Source organism: Felis catus, chromosome B3 (assembly GCF_018350175.1).
Source record: "Felis catus isolate Fca126 chromosome B3, F.catus_Fca126_mat1.0, whole genome shotgun sequence".
In the NCBI taxonomy this organism is placed as follows: domain Eukaryota; kingdom Metazoa; phylum Chordata; class Mammalia; order Carnivora; family Felidae; genus Felis; species Felis catus.
The window spans coordinates 79219499-79242528 of record NC_058373.1 but is presented as its reverse complement, the minus strand read 5'-3'; the positions used below and the strand labels follow the sequence as shown (position 1 = coordinate 79242528).

The 23030-nt window shown below is 37.9% G+C and overlaps 1 long non-coding RNA gene across 1 annotated transcript in view; it reads left to right on the top strand.

Annotated features, from left to right (window-relative positions):
* LOC109500786 overlaps positions 1 to 23030 on the top strand; it is a 208489-nt gene that overhangs the window by 12134 nt on the left and 173325 nt on the right. Inside the window, exons 3-4 of the long non-coding RNA XR_006599477.1 lie at positions 603 to 690; positions 1462 to 1571. This is a non-coding gene — a long non-coding RNA (uncharacterized LOC109500786). The remainder of the gene's footprint in view (positions 1 to 602; positions 691 to 1461; positions 1572 to 23030) is intronic.

The window sequence follows — 23030 nt, the reverse complement described above, 5'->3', positions numbered from 1 at the left end:
ATTTAAGAAATTGTTACCTTCCCCCAAGTGGTCAGCGGGTGGAGGAGACTCAGTCCTTGTTCCACTGAGGCTCCTTACTCAAACTATTTCTGGAGCTGTAGGTGGAGGAGTGGTTGGGCCACATTGTTCTCGTGGTTGCCAGGAGTGTTTTAGTCTAGTAGCTGGGACCGTATGTGGGTGGGCAGGGGCCTGTGACAAAGAGCAGCACAGGGCATTACTCAATCAATATGGACCTGAGTTTGAGTCTTAGCTTTACCATGTACCAGGACTGGGAGCTTGGCAAGTTACTTGACCTCTCTCAGCCTCAAATTCTTGAATGTGTAAATAGAAAAACGATGATGACCTTTAGATTTATTGTGAAGATTACATTAAGAAAAGTATGGTAAGTACATGACATAAGTAGGGAAATAATACATCTTAGTTCCTTTGCCTTCATTTCCTGCAAATGAAAAATGTCCTTCCTTGTTTTAATAGCCTCAGCTTTCACATCCTGTTCAGCCAATGTGAGGGATGTGGAGGGAGGGAGGTTGATTCCCTACATGAGGCTCTCACCCTTTGTGGCCAAACAATAACTGTCATATTCTATTCTGTTGCTGCTTTAGGACAACTACTTCTTGTGTGCTAATTGATCACCGACTCTTCTCACAACAACCCATGGAGTGAGATCTATTACTGTTCCCATTTTCACAGGTAATAAAGAGGCCCAACAAAGTTATGGAAGCTACCCAAGGTCACCCAGCTTGTCAGAGTTCAAGTGAAGATTCTCACCCTGTGTTATTCTTCTAGAGCCCATATTATTGACAAGTATGTTAGACATGGAATTAGAAAGATTCAGTCACTTTCTTTTATTGTAGTTTATGTTGTGACCAAGAATGTGTATTTTCAAGAGTCAAGTCCAAAATCTGAGAAGAAACACAGAAGCACATGTATAAGAAAGCCAAGCCTTAGACCTTGACCCCATTTTTCTAGGTCAGGGTCACAACCCTTCATCCAGCAGTAACAATTTCTTTATACTTTAAAGTTAAGTCATTTCATCTTTACTAATTCTCCTGGGAAATAAACAATTCTGGTTTTTCACAGCCTACTCTAGAGAACTCTAGCCAAAGAATCAACAGTTGTGGAGGAGAAAATGGGCCAACTGCCTCCTTGGCTTTCCTCTGTGGTCAACAGGGGGCTGTCATCAATGCCCATTTACCTCTGGAGCAAATATGAATGTGAACTCAACTTACTTTTTTAACCTCTTCATTAATACTGTTATTATTTCAAAATTTTTTATCGGTAGAACAATTATGATTTCTAATATACTTTCAATGTGTTGAAAGTTTCAATATTATACTGAAGGTAATATTGTTTTAAAGGAAGCCTAAAAACTCTGAATGTTATTACTATTGTGTTATTCATTCATTCATTCATTCATTCATTCATTCATTCAACAGATGTATATATTGTACATCTTCCTAGGTACTGAGCCTTATCACAGACACTGAGGATATAACACTTAAGACAGATAAGATGCACAGTTATATGGAGCCTACCTTCCAGTCAGAGGAGACAGAATCTGTGCCTCAGAGGTAAAGTCTTTGCTGTCTCATTTCCTCAGTCCTGATGATTTTTAATGATGAGAAAAAAGAATCTTTGATTTAGTGAAATGCACCAATATTTGTAGCCACATGAATAAAAAAAAAGATTAGTAACAATCTTTACTGGATGAAAACTAACCCATTTTGGTAGGCACAATGTCTTAGCAGAATTATATTCTATCTCAGAAAGCACTGTAATTATTTAAATTAACAATATAATTTACAACTGCATATAAGATAAATCAACTAAAATCTAAATATATGAACTTGGGTTTCTAGAAACATACCAACTAATGTCCAGAAAATATTGTATACAACATGAAAGCATCTATCTAGCAATCCGTCTATTTGTTTATCTATATACATAAGATCTGATAAATTTATTTTGACACAACTGAATTTTTTGTCAGGTGCTATTATTTAATAGATCAAGAGAGCATTTTAATTACCTATACTTCAGTGATAACTCTTTGAAGGGAAATGTGCCGTGGAATTTTCCAGGTTATTATTGTTCTGTGGAAAGGTAGTATTGCGCATTGCCTGAAGAAGGTGCTCATAGTTTTACTTCTTATCCAAGACCCTTAAATTTTCTATTTTAAACATTTCTTTTCCTCCATTCCTGACATTTGAATTCATCATTCACGTCTGTGACATGTTTTCATATTATCTTTTAATACCGATGTCAGTACCAAACAGTAATAAGGGTGCAAACATCTGTTGTTTACTCGGAAATGATTAGCTTCCATATATAATAATAAAAATTTACCCTATTGCAATAATGTTTAAAAAAAACCCTTGCAAACATTTTGGACTGTGGTGATACCTTTAAAAAGGCAGTGCAAAACCAGTTATATAAAGTTTGCTTGCTATTTGCTTAATCCCAGTAAAATCTAGAATGAGTGGAAATAAACTTTATTCCAGAAAATGTTTACAGTAAGGAGAGTCTATTAAATACATTCATAGGCTTACTTGGTGCTTAACTTCACAAAGACTCAGAAACAATGCAACAAAGTGGTAAAACCATGTAGACTTTTGCTGAGAAAGGCCTATCATTTTACTGTCCTTTTCCAAACTGGCTGGTTGTGTCTTTGGTAACATTTAAGGACAAGGCACATTTGGTTGATAATACTGTTGACTTTAAGCCGAACTAGAAACATCTGGAGGAATCACATTTCTTTCCCTGGCTAACCTTTATTCCTCCTTTGAAATTCTGATAAGGCATCATTTTCTTCTTTTTTTTTCTTTTTTAACGTTTATCCATTATTTTTTAGAGAGAGAGACAGAGAGAGAGAGACAGAGAGAGAGAGAGAGAGAGAGAAAGAGAGAGAACATGAGGAAGCAGGGAAGGGGCAGAAAGAGAGGGAGACACAAAATCCAAAGCAGGCTCCCAGGCTCTGAGCTGTCAGCACGGAGCCCAACATGGGGTTTTGAACTCACAAACCTCAAGATCGTGACCTGAGCCAAAGTCAGACACCCAACCAACTGAACAACCCAGGCACCCCAGGCATCATTTTCCTTAGTATGCCTTCCCTGAGCCCCTAGGTTAGGCTGTTTCTCTTTGAAACTCATAGCACCCAGTAGAGCCCCCTAACTCAGAACTCATCATAGGATTATATTTGAACCATCTCAAAAATGAAAATCTTCCCTGTTAGACTGCACCCTTACTTACCTTTGTATCACTGGTACCAAATACCCAAATACAGCAATATATTGCCTGATCATGGATAAGGGGCCAAAGATGGACAAAAGGGCAAGAGTTAGAACATCAGGCGATGTGTAAAGCAGGCCCTGGATGAACACAGTATTTCTGTCCTTTAAATTCTAATCATCCAGCAATCTAGGTGTAAACAGATACTACCATGAGAATATGCACAGGCTGTAGTGGGGAACGATAGGGGAGGTTAATCAGCCGGATGGAAAGGGATTGACAAGCTAGTCTTCAGAAGATCTGATGTGGGAGCCAAGTACTGAAAGATGAAAGTTACTCATTGATTGCTTCAAGAATAAGAGAGCAAGACAACTTTGGGTATCTACAAATTGTTAAGTGTGTCTTGAATTTAGGATTTTAATGGTGGACGATGGTGCTGGAAAAGTAGGAATTAGAACAGGAAGTTGAAACACCAAGTATTTAGTTTTTTAAGCTGCAAACTGAGAAGCCATTGAAAGATTTTAAACAGAGGAGTGCCATAGTAAGATTTAAATATGAGAGTGATAATCCAAGGTAATTTGATGGAAGATGAATTATTGGGGGCACAGTGAGGAAACGAGAACATTGAGGAGAGTACTAAGCTGGGACTTGGGGATGGTAGTCAGGAATAGATCAGAGATATATTGAATAGATAAAATCGGGAGGACGTGGTGAATTAAGGATGAGGTATCTGGCAAAGTGAGTTGAATTTTGTGGACTGGCCCATTAGGGTATGGAAGTGATATTCACTGAGAAAAGCAAAACATGAGGATAAAGATGTGAGCCTCGTTTTGGAGAAGGTGTATTTGGGGAGCCTGATTGACAAGGAGAAGGTCCAACGGACAGGTATATGGGTCTGGAGTTCAAGGGTTAGGTCTGCGATAATGAAACAGATTTGAAATTTGTCATACTGGTTGAAACTGTGGTGTTTTAATGGGCACTGACATTTTGCACACAGATGCCCTGGGATCCTTTTTGCAATTTCTGTTTTCTAGCCAGCATCCCTACCCCAGCTTCCTTATGATTTTGTATCTAGTGGCCTGAACCCATGGAAGGCTGCCCTTGAGTACTGTGGCTGCTTTGTCTGCAAGCTCGGAGAGCAGGAGGTATCTGTTGTTTTCAGTACCCGTGGCCGACCTTAGCCAATGATCAAGGGGTACAGGCGTACAAAGGCCCAACTCTTTTGCCTCCAGATGGAGCAAACTGTGAGGTATAATTTGCCTTTTAGGACTCTTCCCCAAACTGTACCTTTGCATGCTTTGTTCCCATTCCCTGGCCTACTTCCCTACCTTGGAAACCACTTGCACACAAGTAAAGTCTCTTCTCATGGTCTCTTTTTGGGGATGTCTACCTAAGACATGTTGTAAATAAGGCCACCCAAGCAGAACATTGAAAGCGAAAAGGAAAAATATCCAAGAAAGGAATTTAGGGGTAGGCTGCAAGATCCATTATTTTGAATTCGACAATTATGGGTAGGGCCATCATTAAGGCTGAACACTGTCCTCTCAGACCAGTTAGTTGGTCCCCTCACCGCCTGCTCACTTTCTGACAGGACAAAATTCCTGCTGCTGACAGCATGGAGCCTGCTTGGAATTCTCTCTCTGCCCTTCCCCTGCTCACCCAAATGCGTGCTGTCTCTCTTTCTCTCTAAATCTCCCCCTTGCCAAAAAAATGTCATATCTGGAGAAAATGCCAGTGCAGACCCAACTCAGAGCCAGAGCAAGAGGCTCCCCTCTCTAAGTCTGGTGGCAGTTACAAAATGCCCCTGGAACTTAGAACTGACTCTGGAGAGAATATGGTGTGAGTAAACCAGAGCAGAAAACTTAAACCTCCACAAGGCTGAATTTTTAACCTGCATCAACCAAGTGTGAGGTTAGTTTATTGAACTGATTGAACCTGAAATCGATTAGGCAACATTTTCTGTAATCCAGTGAAAATGGGGGCTTATAATAGAGATGATGTTGAACCATGAGGAAATAAAGTTCTAAATTATTCACATGAATATGTGCATTTAACAAAAAATTCATATGACTACCAGTGTGAAAATGCACAAATTCCACTTAAAAACATCAACCATACAAAAAGAGATATGTGTCCTAGGTTGTTCATCACAGCATCATTTGTAATAAGAGAGACATGGATAAAGCAAGGTGTCTATCAATGAAGGAGTAGTTATTTATTAAAACATAATTGACATGCATAACAGTATGCAATACAATAATTAAAAATAATGATGTAGATCTATATTTATGTGCATAGAAAGATGTCACCATGTAATAATGAGTGAAAGGGGGGAAATGATAGCTCCTCCCCATATATGAAGTATTACATTTTCATTCTTCCCTTAATAAACAAATCCATAATAATTGCTTGGCCCTCATCCAGGGCTCATTTTCCCATTACGGCCAAAGATATGCTTATCAGTATCCTTGCTTACAGTGTCATTGTGACACGGCATCAGGCAATCCTTCATCTCCTCACATTTAGCAGCAACAGGAATTTTGTCCTGGCAGAAAGCGAGCAAGGGGTGAGGAAACCAACTGGTCTGAGAGGACAATGTTCAGCCTTTGTATCCCTTGACACAAATGGTGTTCAGTATTTCTTCAATGATGACTAGTCTGTGGTTTTACTGGAACACTGCCTGGATCTTTGGCCCAACTGATTTCTCTGAATTGCAGCCATGTTGTCCTCAGGTATCTGACTGTGGTTGGAACAGTAACCAGTTCTGTGTCCCCTCATCCACTGAACCCCTGCTGGCTCTCTTAGCCAATCTTCACATCTCACTTGGCACATGGGAACTTTGGATTTCCTCCACACCAATTAGGGAACATAAACACCTGTAAGAAAGGTAGAAAGTCTAACAATTTCCCCCTTTGTAGGCCTTTTCACTTAACTTTCATGAGAAAAGAGATAAAGTCACTAGGTAATTCCAAAAAAAGAATGAGTTTGGAATTAGGGAGAGTAAAGTTTTGAAAGAGCAGTTGAGGAGAAAAGTGAACTATGGAGAAGAAATGTCAGGCAGCTTTACAAGTGTAAGTTCCAGACCATAAATTTCTAGAGGAAAAAACTGGGCAAATAAGTGACAGTTTCTCCATCACTACTCAGTGATAGCAAGGAGTTGAAGACTGGGAGCAAATGGAAGGATGTGGGACTAGAAGCTGAAGGGTGTCAAGAAACTGTGGAACAGAACAATATAAATGAGCTGGACAGATGGCAGGTGTGGTCAGAGAAGACGGTGATGGATTTTAATAGTTTAAAGGTAGAATGTTTGGGCGATGAAACATATTTTGTGGGAGAGGCTTGGCGAAGAAGTGAAACCCATGAAATTGAGGAAGCCCAATCACTATGAGACAGGGGTTTTGTATGGAAATTGGAGCTAGTTAGAACAAAGGTTGAACTTGGGACAGATGAGACAAAAAGGCAGATTCTGAAGTGCTCAAAACACATACTGACGTGATGAGGAATTAAGTGGAATGAAATAAAGATAATGTGAGTTGACAACAGCAAGAAGGAATAAAACATGACATCGTAGGGGGCAAAAGCCTGACAGGAGGGAAGATTTGATGTGAGGGAGGAACATAATGGTCTGAAAGTGAAAACCAGAAATTGGAATAGTAATTAATCCCTCCATTCCACTTCTCCAACTACAGGACGTGCAAGACATGGGAGGCTCTCAGGGGAGAGCCAGATTATTGTAAGGGCAAAGAGGCAGAGGGAGTTCATTTGGCAGAACTCAGGGAGCAGGAAGAGCAAAGTGATAATAAGTGAGAGTATGGGAGAGATGAGTGGCTGGTGGGGCTTGTGTTTGGGATGGCGGGCAAAGCAGACTGGACTAGGAGAGAAACTTGGTTGACCGTTCCAATGTTCTGAGGAGAACTTCTGAGGAGATCTGTTTGCTGTTGCTTGGCTGGGGTCTCAGGAGTCATAGGCCTCTTCATTGTCTCTCTGTGGCCTAGCCAGCCGAAGGTAAGTTGGCTTGAGGTATCAAACAGAATATTGATTAAAATACATTTTGAGGATTAAACCTGGAGTTGGGTGTTGAGAACACGAATGAATATGCTTCATGTGTCAAACAGAAGTGGAAGACACTTGTGAGATGAAGTGGTCGAAATTCTGATGTGAACCCCGCAGACCTCAGCCAAAAGTTGCTGAGTTTCTTGGATTGCATGGTGTAATTTGCAAAAGTGTTATCAAAGGCATTGAAAGTCATCTTTTCCAAAACAGATGATAACAAAAGCAAAGGAAGTAGTCTATTTTATCTAGAATTTTAGGATTATAAGAGAGGGTAAGGTGGCAACCCTGCATAAGTCACAGGTGAATTTGACCTACTCTGTTTGGATCCTGTCATCCTTTAATTCTTACTTTGTGGTTATAATGACAAAATTGAACCCCTCATCTCATTAAGAAAGGAAGAAAAAATAATAAGTGGAGAAATTAAGGGAAAAATAAAGGACAGCATTCTTGTTTTTCTCCTGCTATCATTCCCACTTCTCCAAGAGAGTGGCACTAATGTCGGGCAAATATAGGTGCTATTACATGTTATGGTCCTGTCCTACAAGGGCACAGCTAAAGATCTCAGACTCGAGTTATGTCCTGGCTTTGCATTTTCTGTTCTGCCTTTAATCAGTCATTTCCTGTTTGGTGTGAGTTAACAGTTCCTTTGGTGGATTTTTTTTTTTTTCCTCCCTCTGAGTCATCTTACTTGATAATGTCAGCCATGGGCTCACTGGCACATGTTGTATTGTCAATCTGTGATTCTCACTTTGGGCCATTTCTGTTGCTTGTGTCTCTTCTACTTGCAATTTCCCTTTGGTCGCCATCCCCTATTTTAGGAGAACTCAATCCACGTGCAGAGAAATATTATAGGTTAATCTCAGCAGGATGTGTGAGAAAGAGACCTTGGAAACAGGATGAAACTTGGAGTGTCATAATTCTATTTGCAGAGACTTGATCCTTGCTTACATGGACCGATCACAGTTGCTGAAAAAAAATAACTCTGTGATATTTTCATGGATTCAGCCATATGGCACCGCCCTACCTGAACCATCATTCTGTTTTCCCTTACAGACACTGAGGAATGCAATATGGACATCCCGTCTGACTACACAGTATACAAACTCTTTACCTAATGTTGCAGATGGGTTTCATATATCCAAAGGGCTGTTTATTAATGTGGATATTTTTTCTCTCACTTATTTACATATTGCTCAGAAGCCTGCCTACAACATGGAAATGATTTGCATGCATCTCATATCTTAGGAGTAAAGCACACTCCTACACAATAGGGCACATCACTTCACAGAGAGACAAGTCGTTTTGGGGTCTCCATCACCATGTTTTGTGGGGGCAGAGCCATAAAGGCACTCTCTAAACAAACCACTTTCTACAATTTACTTGGACTTTTGAACAAATATAAAGAAGTGCCTAAATGCTTGGAAATAGTGGGGAGTGGTAGGTCAGAGGGACCCGGTAGCAGAGGGGGAGGGGGCTGATAGAAGGAGCGCAGGCCTTGGAATAACAAATAGTCCAAGAACTAAAGGAATATTCCTGGATTTATTATTTACCACGTGTGCAGCCTTGGAAACTATTTAACCTGTATTTACTTGGTTCCTCATTTATAAAACAGGAAAAATAACATATATCATGAAAAGTTATAAGGACTGGACACTGTGGATGTATGATTAAAAATGGAGATATTAGTAATAATATTGTTAAAAATTAATTAGGCATGATTACTATCTCCGTTTTCTCAGCACAAGAGTATTGATGCTTCCAAAAAGTAAACATAATTGTCTTAGCTTCTCTTTACCCTGAGAGAGTCCTTGAAATGTATATTCCCAGTCCCCGTGCAAGTGCCTGGCAAGTAGTAGATACTCAATCCATGTTTGTTTAATTAACTATAAAACTGATTCATTCGTATGAAAAACATTTAATGTTCCTAAATAGGTATTCATATTTAAGGAGATGAAAACAAAATTTTATAGACAATCAGTGGATAATTTTATGGAAGAGAAAGAAATCAAATATGAAAAGAGATGTAGATTTTTTTTCACCATTGCTTCAAACTTTTGATTTAGAAGTGAAAACCTGACACTTGGAGGACAACAAAAGAATAGGAACATCATTCGGTGATCTCTTCATTTTCATACACTGCCTTCCTTTAATAATAGAATACTAGCTTGCCTGAGAACAGAGATCTTGTCTGTTTTGTCTTTGCTAAAATCCTTCCCTGTGCCTAAAACAGTGTCTTGAACATAATGGTTGCTCAATAATTATTAAATAGATTCTTATCTCTTTGCATCTAATATCCAGAGAGAAGTTTATAATAACCCATCTTTCTTCCTCTTCAGCTATAGAATAATGAACACTGTAGCCCTTTTATTCAAGATGTTTTTAAACAAAATTCCAATATTCATTTTTATTTTGAATAAAACATTTCTTCTTTTACTGTGTATTTCTGCTTCTGTCACTTGGTTAAATGTCACCCAAATAGTTTAGCCTGCATACTTAACTTTGTTTCAATCACAATTCTTAAATTTGGTTATCTGTAGCAATCAAATTACTGTTTCTTGTTTTGTTTTGTCTGTGTAGACTCAGTCCTGGGTTTTCAGGTATCCAGTTTGGAGCAAACCTTGGTTAGCCCAGCAAGCTTTGTAGGAAAAAAAAAGTGTATATTAATTATTTTTTCAGGACTCATTTTTTTTGTTTCTATCAGATAAAACTTCCAGATGGATGGCAGATCATAGAATCACATTTCCCTGCTATCTTATGGCACACTGAAACACTTGATTTGTAAGCTGGAACACAGCGATCTGACCATGTAACTGTCAACAACATAACCGGGTATACACCTTATGCCTGGATCCTCTAATTTGCAAATTTTTTTCTGACACATTTGAAAGGCTACAGTCTGAATCCTTCAATTCCTGTTCATTTAGATGTTAGTAAAGTTTGAAAGTATACCAACTCTAATAGAAGCGGGATGATAACCGGTAAGCAAAATCATAGATTATTCCCAAAGCCAACTGATGTCCTTTACTGGCACTAAAGTAAGGGCTGGCAGTAGTTACAATTTAATTTTTCTTCAGTTCTTCTTCTAAGTAAGTTTTCTCATAAACATAGCTGGCCACGAAATGTAGATGTGACACACACTAGGAGGGACTCAGCAGTGGAGCAGAAAGGTAGATTCTAGGCCCCCCAACCCCTTGTTGTAGTTGAGTGGTCTTGGGTAAGCAATTTAAACTTTGGGCCACTGATTCCTATAGAAAGAAGGAAGGGTTTCAATAAGGTAGTTTTGAGATCCTTTATATCTCAAAAATTTTTATGATCTACAAACCAGATAGGTCAATCCTAAATTATTAAAAAATGATATATTTCTATGTGAAATGAAGTAGGTCTTTCTACCTCAATAAGCCCTTTAAATAATAGCAACGATGCCTTAGCCTTGCTTACATTATATGACAAAACACCATGCCATTGACAGCCTCTGACCTAGGTGATACCATTCATCAGTAATACACTTTAAAGCATTTGAGGGGTTCAAAGGATTGCTCATAATTTGTCTCATAATTTGAGGAAAAATAAACTGACAAAAGTATAATCCAAGATCTGGATTAGTATGCTCTGGAAAATATTAAATATTAGAAACAAACCAGCAATGGCACATATAACAGTAATTTATGGATTATGATAGAGCTCAGGCTTGTGTGTGGCTTATCTCTATATTCTAACATGTTGACAACGGAGCAATAATGATGTTTAATTCAAACAATCTTTTTATGGAAGGCAGTATGTGAGAAATATTTTTGATGTATTCATCATGTTTTTGTGTTTCAGTATCATCTTGCAAAAGCAAGCTTGAATCCTTCCTAAATGCGTGGTCCTTCGATTTGAACTGATAGAATATTATGACTTCCTTTGTCTTCTGTTTTGTGATTTTGCCAGTAGTTGAAACAAGGAGAACAATAGAGTGTACATGAATAGAATTGAGCATTACGGAAGGTGTAAAGATACTGAAAGCTGACAAAAGAGGAACACTAATGAACCAAAAAAAAAATTAGTTTAATTTCTTGAGTTAGGGGTTTCTATATCTATATCTCTGTATCTTTTGTTTTCCTTTAAAAAAGGACAAATACTTTATTCGAAGGGAATTAATTATTTCACTAATAGCTATATAGGACAATTTATTTCAGCTCAAATGGAATGTATATAATACATACTGAAAAGACAAGATAAAAATGATACTGGTCTCTGCAGGGAAAGGAACCATATAAAAATAATGGGACCTTAAATACATGTGTTAAAATTATTTATTGATTTATTTATACACATTGTTAATGTATAATGTGATTCTTGCTCTAATCTTATCATTAGCAACCAGCTTATCAGGTTATCATTAGCACAAAGTCAATTGCTACATTAAAATGACCTTTCATAGCATACAAGCAGTTTGTGCTAGAAATCCAGGCACTTTTGTTAATGTGGACTGTAGGTTTGTCTTAGAAAACCTCCCAAAGGCCTTTGTTCACCTTTATTCAAGCACCATGTTGCCACCTGTTCTGTCGACTGGCAACTCATTCCCTTTCCCTTGAGTTGTCTGTGCTGCCAATTTCTTCAAATGATGGACTTCTTTCTCCAAAACTAACACTCAAGACTCTTCTCCCTTAGTCTATTAATTTAGATATTTTAATGTAAACTGAAGTGTGAATACATTTAGCTCTAGTGTAATTTGCATTTTTAATGCTACTTTTTAATGGAAAGGGATCTCTAATTGGGGGGTTTATCTGACTCCCAACCTTACCCCCTGTTTATTCTCCTTCTTAAACTTCACATTCTACCGATAAAAAACCTCATTTGGTTACTTTGAATTTTCATGTTTGGTGAAAACTAGCTTATTTCTTTACCAAAAAAACAAGAAGTATTTTGTGGGGAAAACATTTTATGTCTTTTCCTCTAGTCTGTGTGATCCATAGTTTTGTTCTTAGATTTTACTCTCTACTGTTACACTAGATCCCACAGCTCATGGGTGAGAGCATTTTTGTTATTTGTTTCTGGGCACAGTGGGTCCAAAGACCTCACCTGCCAAGAAAAGCAATGCCTTTTCACTCTCCTTTGTGTGGGATCTCTGTAGGCACTTCCCAAACAGGTGAGGGGACTCAGAATTGCAGCCCCAGTGTGTGCCTCAGCTTCTCTCTGCTCCAGAGAGAAGCTTTTTTTTTTTTTTTTTCTAGTCTTCTTCCAGGTCTTTGGTATAAAAATGATGGACCTGTCCTCATTTAATGTGTTTCACACTATCTCAGAGGCCACATAGATTAGTTTCTAGTTGCGTCCACTTCTGGCCTTTGGCAGTAGAATTTTTGTCTATCCAGCAAGAAAATACCTTCCCTTTTGGTCTGTAGATTGTTAGTGGCGGTGGTCCCGTGGCAATGAGAGTAAGGTGCCAAGTGACACTGAGTTTCAGCTTTCATGCATGAATGCTCTGCTCTTGAAACTCCATCCTCTGAATGAGGTGTTTGACTTTGCGTGGCAAAGCCAGTTTTGAGCCTCACTTAAGGCTTTTCCTCTTAGGAGCCCTTTGTTTCTCAGTGTAACCTGCCTTCTCTCTTCAATCGCTTTTAGTCTATAAGACATATTAGTATATGTTTGGACTCCTATTGAAGACCAGGTTCAAGTTCTTCCCCATGATGTTCATGCATGGCAAACAAATCAGAGGATGTGGCTGTTGACCTCTGCTTAAGTTTCTGTAAGCAGATAACGAGACTTTGTCTTACTAGTGTCAGCTGTGGCCCAAATAAATCATGTTACACCACATTTCTTCATTTGGTCAGAATAATTTATTTATTCAGAGTATAGGAGGGAGAAAAGATCTCTCTCTTCACCGCTAGTCTAAATATTGTATTAGCCAAGCTGCCTGCTTTGTTATTGGCTTGGGGAGGGTGAATGGCAGGGCATATGGGAGTTATCATGACTCTATGAATTTCATTACAGATTATTAGTTGCCCATTCAAGACAAATATAAGAATATGCTGACTGGACCCCTCCTCCAAAGCTAGGGTCAGATGAGAAAAAAAATGGGGAGACACATGGTAAAAACTAAGTGAGCGTGAGTTTGGAAATAAAGAGGGACGCACAGCTTCTGCAGGCCGAGTAGAATTGTGTGGCACTCTGAGGGTGGAAGACACAACTTAGAAATTCAGAAAGCTTCTTTGTGACGTTGGGAATGGAGGCATGAAGATGACGGTGTATTGACAAAGCGGGGTCCGGTTGTGTCAGGGCTAAGGGAAACAAAGTTGTACCTGCATAGAAATAGAAGTCTCCAGAATAGTAAGGGCAAATAGAAGAAAAGTGCTTTAAAGGTGAAATTAATTATTCTCCAAATCTACCTTATTTTCAATTATTTCCTTATTTTAGAATCTTTTATAATCCTGAGTTTTCTGCACACTGTTGGAGAAAATAGGTTTTATCAACTTGTCACATTTGGCCACTGGCTAAAAGGGGATGCCATGAGAGAGAGGGAATATAGGATATAGGATAAGTGATTTTATTTATTTATTTTGAGACCGAGAGAGAAAGAGAGCAGGCACATGAGCAGGGGATAGATACAGAGAGAATCCCAAACAGTCTCCACCCTGTCAGCACAGAGCCTAAGGCAGGGCTTGAACTCATGAACCCTGAGATCATGACCTGAGCCAAAATCAAGAGTCAGACTCTCAACTGACTGAGCCATCCAGGCACGCTAGAAGTATTTATCTTAAATAATCCTCGGTGAATTTAGGAATTTTCTATTTTACCCTATAATTACATGTTGGTAAATATGGTTAGAAGGTTAATAGTGACTGCCCCCAACTAAAAATAGGAGATTTCAAGATTTTAATTTACTTAGCCAGAGGTTGGCAAATCATAGAATGTATTTCTTTAAAAATAGTTTCTTTGGGCTCCAAATCTAGTGAGGTTAGCATATATATGTGTTGCCAGAGAACAGTGTCATTAGAAAAATGCAAAATTCTTAGGTCAGAATCAGTAGAAATTTCAACCAATGATGTTTCATGAAAATTCTTAATCAGTGAACTGTTTTTATGCAACTGGTTCTGGAGATTTTGTTTAAAAAATTTTTCTTTACGTTTATTTTGAGAGAGACAGAGCACAAGTAGAGAGGGAGATAGAGGATCCCAAGCAGGCTCCATACTGCTGGTGAAGAGCCTGATGTGGGGCCCAAACTCAAGAAACCACAAGATCATGACCTGATCCGAAAACCGCTCGGATACTTAACCTCCTGAGCCACCCAGACACCCCAAGGTTCTGGAGATTTTGAAGACACAGTCTTGAATGTTTGTGAATGCCAACTGACATTGTGTGTCTCTGACTGTTGTCTCGATATGATTTCGCTGGTGTTTCAAACTGAGGGTCATAATGGTGGGAAATCCACTAAAATTATGTGATAAAATTGGTGCAGGAGAGGGGTGCCTGGGTGGCTCAGTTGTTTAAACGTCTGACCTGATTTCAGCTCATGTCATGAACTCACAGTTCTTGAGATCAAATCCTGTGTCAGGCTCCATGCTGTCAGCACAGAGCCTGCTTGAGACTCTCTCTCTCTCTCTCTCTCTCTCTCTCTCTGTCTCTCTCTCTTTCTCTCTCTGCCTCTCTGCAGGTTGTACTCTCTCTTTCTCAAAATAAATAAACTTAAAAAAAACAGTGCAGGAGATTTTATTATCCTGTAAGATTGTATCTTCGTGTTTCCTTAATATGAAAGCCCCACATCGCACTGATGGGGAAATCAAAGCTCTATTCTGGTTATCTCCCATCTCAGAGTGGACATAAACTATTAATACTGTGATTGTGCTAGTTGTGCTTGTAAATTGTATGGATTCAACTAGAATTTTAAAATCACTTCCAATTCTAGTTGGTTCTTAACCTGATTCCTTATCTGCCAATTGATGAGAAAGAGATTTAGATCTTTACAATATTGACTCTTCCCATCCTATTCATTTATTTATTTTATTTTATGTCATTTAATGGTTGTATAGTGCTTATTTAGCGTTGACTTTTTTACTTGGTATTTTAGAGTTTGTTGTTGCTCTGGTGGGAAAGCTAATATCCCATGTCGCCAAGCTCTCTCATAATTTCTGTGAGATTTTTCTGTTGACAGTCATAGTTTCTAGGTAGATACAGTAATATACCTCAGGTACTTGACATCTAGAGTGGATAATTTTTTAGCACACTGTACTCTATATGACAAAATTATTTCCAGTAATAATCATGAAAGTAAGTAAGTAATAATAATGGCCAGAAAAGAAGTGTAGACAGATTAGAAATTTTCTTAATTGAAGTTCATACATTTTTACATGCCAGTTAATATTAAAAATAATACAAATATTACAGTACTTAAAAGGAAAAGATCGGTTGGTTAATAATGTTTAATTACATTAATGTATTTTTTGAAAAGGAGAATTAATATCTATATACAGTCTGTCTCAGTAATAATAACCTTAAAATTACTATTTTCAAGCCTTAATTTCTATACAGTTGTCGATTAAATTTTGGAAAAAATTAATCTTGGTATATTCATGTTTAATGTTATAGCTAGGTTTTTTAATCCATTTTTGCTTATAGTAAATAGACTATGTTTTGATTAGTTTTAATTTTAAAGTTTTTTCCCACATGAAGCAGGATATATACGAGTAGGAAAAGTCTTACACATAAGAATAACATTTTCAGTGATTTATAAAGATCCTATTTCTTAATACATTCCAGAAATTGAATACTGTCCATGTCTGTGTTTCTTGGGGATTAATTCTATCAGCTTTCAGATGTCTGTATGTATAAAAAAAGTTCCACAAAATAACTTCATCAGAAAAGTCATCATAAATTTCTATTACATTTGGTTGAAACATCAAAAACTTTTCTTCTGCAAAAATCAAAGGAATTAGATGAATAAAATAGCAAGCATTATCATTATTTGATCCATTGCTGTAGAAGAAGTGTCAAGTTCTTAGGGAACATGATCAAGGCATTCAAGCCCAGTATCTTTTGTCTTTCTCCTGGCCTTCGTATAATGACAGAATTAAAGTAAGTCCAGTTCACTTTCTTTATCTTTATAATCACTTTGATATTATTATTTTTTGTTTAAAATCTGTTCTTTAAATGCAGGAATATTTAGCGGAATAGAGGTTCTCGACACAAACAATGCCTGGAGCAACTTTGACTAATTCTGAACTGTTATGAACTTTCTGTCAATAAAAATCAATGTAATGAGCCCTCTGACAGGGGCTGACTGTATAACTAAGAATGCTCCGTATCAGCTTCCAGATATTAGTTATTAAAAGATAAATAATATGTACTAGTTTGAAACATATGTATGTATATTAAAAAAAAAAAACAGCCACCAAAGCAGTAGTTTTAAAACTTAGACCAAAAACATATTTTTTTTTCAGAGAGAAATATGTTGTTATTGATGATGTTTAGAGTTGCTGGCACATAGCAATAATAAAAGCAGTCTGAGTTTTAGTTGGTTTTGCTACTGTTTTACAATTCTTTACAGACAACACATACCTTTATGTGTCTGAAGCGAACAACTCCTTGCAATACATTGGAGCTGTGATCATGAGTGTTCTTGACTAGATCCTGACCGAAATGAAAGTGTCTCTAACTTTTCCATTACATTTAAGTTGTCCAAAGGCACTTTGTAAATAACCCATTCCCAAGCAAAAGAACATTCCTTCCATTTCTAATTTACTATTTTTTTCATCAAAAATGGTCTTATGAAATGTTTTTCTGTGTCTATTGTGATAATTATATGGTTTTTATTCTTCAGTACGTAAATACCACATTAACAGTTTTCCAGATGTTGAAGCATCCTTGATGTTTGGTGATAAAACCTCCCTCATAATGTAGTATTCTTTTATATACTGCTTTTAACAATTTGCTAGTATTTTGTTTGTAAACATTTATCAACAGTATAGATCTAGAGATTCTCTTTTTGAGTATCAATCGTTTTTAGTTTTGTTATCAGGATCACACCTCAGTGAATCAGTTTGGAAAGTTTCCATATTTTGGGTACCCTGGAAAAATTTGTGTAACATAGTAATAGTCTGTTCCTTGCAGATTCAGTCCTTTTTTTTTTAAGGAGAAGTATTATATTTTGTTATCTCCTATAATTCCCAAATTAAGTTTATAATACTGTGATACTGAGTCTATCTCAATTTGAAATACAGATGTGTTATCCTCTTTAGTAACTATCTCTCTCTCTCTCTTTCTCTCTCTCTCTCTCTCTTTCTTGGAAACATTATGTAAATTATTTTGGAGTTACCAGTGCTTTCCTGGAATAGCACTATTTCATTGGTGGGAGGAATAGCTCCTTTCTGGGTCGACGGACTGTGTTGACGTTAGTTTCCCTCTTGCTGGTCATTTTGCTCAAATGCCTGCCAATTCTTGGTTATCTCTTTTCTTGTGTAAATGAGGTTCTAGGTTGAACAGTATTGGTATCTGAAACAGAGTTTCAAGATATCTGAAGACAGCAAAAAGTTGCTGATGGAATTCAAAAGTCTTTCTCATCACTTCACACTTTTCCCTCTCCAGCCATGAGAACCAACAGGCCCTAGGAGAATTGTAGCGAAGATTAGACTGAATAAAAAATGATCCCTTCTTCCTGGTCCAAAAATCTTCATTTTGAAGGATAGAGCAAGTAGTAAGGAACTATTCTTAATATCTGTGAATGATGCTGAAAATTTTTATAATTACTAAAATCCAGTTACATTTCCCTTACTTTTTGTTCAGTAATTCAGAGATAACAGGGTTCTATTTGTCTCTAAATAAATGGTTGGAAGAATTTTCCATTTAGGTTGACATATTCAAATGTAGGTTCCTGCCCATGAAAAAGGAGCGAATAAGTTTCCAAACTCTTTACCACAAATCCTGGCTTAATATCTTCTTTATGGAATATATAGGAAAAGGATAGATTAAATCAAATAATATTTTTAATTAAAAAATAATTAGAGCAGGATTCCCCTCAAACTCCCAGGAAGGAATCCTCATCATATGGAGACACATTAGTCAGTGCACGGAGTCCCAGTCAGTGCATTGAGAAAGCAGAGTGGTTTTCTAGGCTATGTGGAATCCACTTTGTTCTCTTTTCTTGCTCTGATGCCAGCACCATGAGAGGCTTCTGATGGGATGGGGAATTCAGCTGAAGTTGCTGTAAAGCCATTGTTTAACTTCAGAAGGCTGTGAATCTGACTCTTGCCAGAGTATCTACAAAGCCTCCTCCCACATTTTCATATTAGCTAGTCCTTAACATTTTTTGTGGATGACGAGGTATCAATTCTGAGGACTCTGGCATTGCTGCCCTCTGCTCTTGTCATCCCACAAATATTTTAGTCAAGCAGCTAGTTCAGGTTTTTGTTCTAAGACTTGGGGATGGGACAGTGATGGGTAGTCTGGCACATTCCTCTCAAATACTGGCTAAGACCCTTGGATCTTTGAGTTTTTTCCCCCCCTCACTTCCGTGTCTCCTTCAGATGAGTTCTTTTCCAGGAAGTTCCTAGGTATTTGAAGCAAATAAAGCCTTGACGAGGCAGGTTGATCATGGGTGTTCTCAGATACAAAACCTTTTCTCGTTCGTAGAGTTCAGTCAGTTTAGTTTACCAGATGAAATGACAAATAATGAACACATGATAGTAAATAAATAGTGTTCTGTTTTAAAATCTGGGGCTTGGATAATAGACACATAGATGTTCATTTTGCTATTATCTTTTATAATTTACATAAATCATATATATATACATATATATATGAAATTTTTCAAAAATAAAAATGAAAGGCTAGATGAAAAAAATAGTACATAATTCTAGGATCTCTGCCTACCCAGAGAATTAATTTTGAAATTATGTGTGTGAAGCCTAAAACTACACACATAAATTTAGATAAAGATGGCTAGTTTACATGGTATAACATGATAATTCTGTTAAATTCTACCTATTTTTTAGATTTCCAACTCTGTTTTGTATCTGAGTTTGGAATGGTTCTACCTCGAAAACTCCCTCTCACATGGGCTTTGCTCTGAAGAAGGAATTGAGGATGAAGTTGCCCCTTTCAGCTCAACTAATGCATTAACATATATTAAAGTAACACGTTCTTTAGCTGCCATCTTGCACACTGCAGAAACTCTGAACCTAGAGTGAGATGGGAGAAGTGGAACAACTCTTATGCTTCGGTGGGGGACATAGCCATAGCAATCCAGATCCTGGTTGACTGGGGTGGAGGCCAGAATAAGAGGGATTGCCCTGTAATTGCCCTGTTCACTCTCTTTTTCTTTCTGTCTAGACTGTCACTGTTGTTTCCAGATTATTATCCTTGACTGAAGTCTTCACTCCTCTCCCATTCATCCTCCATGTTATCTTTCTAAAACACAAACTTGAGCAGTTATTCTCTTCTTAAAAACCTTCAATGGCTCCCTAGTATCACAAAATAAATTATAAATTCCCTGAACTGACATTCAAGGCCATTCCCTTTCCCTCATTCTACCTTTTTGCAGTACGTATTGGTTTTGGGAGCTCACACCCTGGCCTGACTTCAAATCTTGACTTTACTGTTGCATGGCTTTAGGTGAGATACTTTGTCTCAATTTCCTCTTCTAAAATAATAATAATAATAATAATAATAATAATAATAATCCTAATGCTGTATGAGATTGTTTTGATGGGTAATTGAATTTAATACATGTTAAGTACTTAAAAGTGATACATGCTAAGTACTCAGTAGCTGTTAGCAATTATTACAAATATCATGTTACACTCATCTCCTCCATGAAATGTGTGCTAAACTACATTAAAGTATTTACAGTTCCCAGAACGTGCTAGGTGTTAGTCTCCATCCTCCAAGTGCCACAAGTTTGCTTATTCTATCCTAGAAGTTGCAAATTTAAGTACTTTCAGGAATCTGGCAAAGTGGGGAAGGGGATTTTGTGAATTGGAGAACTTATGCCTTTTCCTCACAAAGACATACAAATTAAGATATATATTTTAATGCTGTGCTAACCAAAGAATTCATATCTGTGGTTTCTTCTCTACTTTTATGGAAAATTACAACCCATCACTCATGGCCAACAGCAAATACTGTTTCTTCCATTGACTTCTTTGACTTCTTCCCTCTTTTGTACTTGTAGAGTGCTGACATATTCATACTCCCACCTTAATGCTTATAATATTATAATTCAGTTGCCTACATAATTGTCCGCCCCCTTTCATGTTTTTAGTTCTCAAAGAGCAAACAAATTTCATGTGTATTCTTGCTTTTTCAATATCCAGCCAATGTTTATTACACATTTTTGAATGAATCGTGATAGTACCTGGGATACATGCAAATATGGAAAACCAATATGAGTAGAGATGAAAAGGGTAAGAACCTTGACTGGTGGAGCAGTGAAGGCCAAGATAAACTGCTCCCCACGTTTGTGTTCCCTTTCACTAGAATCTCACTTATGGATTGGTTCCCTACATTGTCTTTGGGGAAATGTTGTTAAGGACACCACTGTGAAGCCTCTGCCAATTCAGCAAGGCAAGCAATTAGATGTTTTTTTTTCCTACGGTTGTTTATTTTTATTTTGAGAAAGAGACACACAGAGAGAGTATGAGCAAGGGAGAGGAAGAGAGAGAGGAAGAGAGAGAACCCCAAGCAGGCTCTGCGCACTGTCAGCACAGAGCCTGATGCAGGAGTCCATCTCACCAACTGTGAGATCGTGACCTGAGCCGAAATCAAGAGTGAGACGCTCAACTGAATGAGCCGCCCAGGTGCCCCTGGAAGGTTTTTTGATAAAGTAATGGACTTATTTCCTATAGGAGGTTGGTTTGTTTTTATATAAAAATTACCAAGAATCATCAAAGGCATTGATAGAAAATACTCAATAAAAGATTATTTTTCAGGTTTGGTAAAGATGATTTTCTTTGTTTCTTCAAGATAGTTTTTGTCAAACAAAATGGCTGAAATGCCAATAATTTACCCAATTGAAATGTTTCCATTTTTATATACAACAAACTGAAGTTAAACAAACAGCTCCCTCCTACCCAAAAACACACAAGAAAACAAAAAGAAACTGACAAACTAAAGCCAAAGCCATCAATAGGAAGGGAGACGACAAGTGTCTGAAATTTGTGGCAATGTTGGCTGAACTGTTTTGGCCCCACTGCTACTTCAGGAACATTCAGAAGCAGTTCTCACCTCCTCACAGCCCAGTCCTTGTGACTCATACACCCTTCTTTTCTGGGTGTATTGCAGTGTGGGCTGCAATAGCAAAATATTGTAGACTGGGTGGCTTAAACAACAGAAATTTATTTTCTCCCAGTTTTGGATGTTGGAAAGTCCCCAGTCAGGGTCTAGCAGGTTTCCCTTTCTGTGGAGATCACCCTTCCTGGTTTTCAGATGGCTGCCATTTCCTGAGTGCTCACATGACCTCATCTTTGTGGGCTCACCAAAAAGATGGACAGAGATATCTCTTTCCTTTCTTAAGGCCACCAAATTCTATCAGATTAAGGCCCCACTTGAGTAATGACCTTGAGTAATTTTTAATCCCTCCTGAAGGCCCTATCTCCCAAGAGAGTCACACTGGGGGTTAGGGTTTCAAAATATAGATTTGGCTGTGAGGCTTGCAATTAAGTCCATAGAACTGGGGTAATGTCCTCTTAACTTGCTTTGTTTGAGTGCCAATTCACAAAGTCATTCTCTTTCTTTCCTGTCAAAACACTTTTTTTTTAAATTAATTATATCATAAGTACGGACTTTCTATCTTTTGAACTTCTCTAAATACTTGTTTTTTATTTTAAGTTTTTAAAAATTTATTTGAGAGAGGGAGAGAGAGGGCAAGTGGGCGAGAGGGGCAGAGGGAGAGAGAGAGAGAATCTCAAGCCCGCCCAATACTCAGCACGGAGCCTGACAAGGGCCTCAGATCCCACGACCCTGGGATCATGACCTGAGTGGAAATCAAGAGTCAGACACTCAACTGATTGAAACTCGCAGGCACCCTAACATGTTATTTCTAACTTTAATGAATTTTGTAAGTTTCGATTAGTACTGGGGGAGGGTCTCAGCAAATAAAACGTCTTTTGAAACTTTAAAAAAAGCGTTAATAAAGGAAAAGGAGTTAACATTGTAAATACCTTCCTTCTCAAACGTTTTTAAACAATGTATTTACCCATATCGATAGCTCCATGAAAAACAAAATCCCACGGTTTATTTGTGATCATGTTCAACTTCAAAAACAGTACTAACAACTTTGTTCTGATTCATCTTAGCCCCAAATTCTTGAGAACCCCAAATCTGGTGGTATAAATATAGTTCTGACTAAATAATTCAATTGACATCCATAATGCAATAGATAAACCAAAGGAGAGGAAAGGAGGTATTTTTAAACACATCTTTTTGGTGTTTCCTTTAGGCTTGATTTTTTTTTTTCTATCTCCCTGAGATACCCAGTCCTTCCTAGAAACTTTACTGTCATGATAGTACCTGCAGAGTGATAGCACTACCAGACCTGGCTGTTTGTTTCCGAGTAAGAACAGCTGTGCGACAGACTGTCTGAACAGTTCCCGTTTCAGGACGCAGCGCGGATCTCTGACACGAGGCAGTTCTGCACCAGCTGGCTCTGTGCTCGGTGCTTTGCTATTCCTGGATGATTTACCTGTTCTCAGCCCTGTCACCTTACTGTTTCTGCCATCTAATTAAAAACCCATGTTACTGGATTCACTCTGCTACAAATTAGCAATGCTATCTGTGTT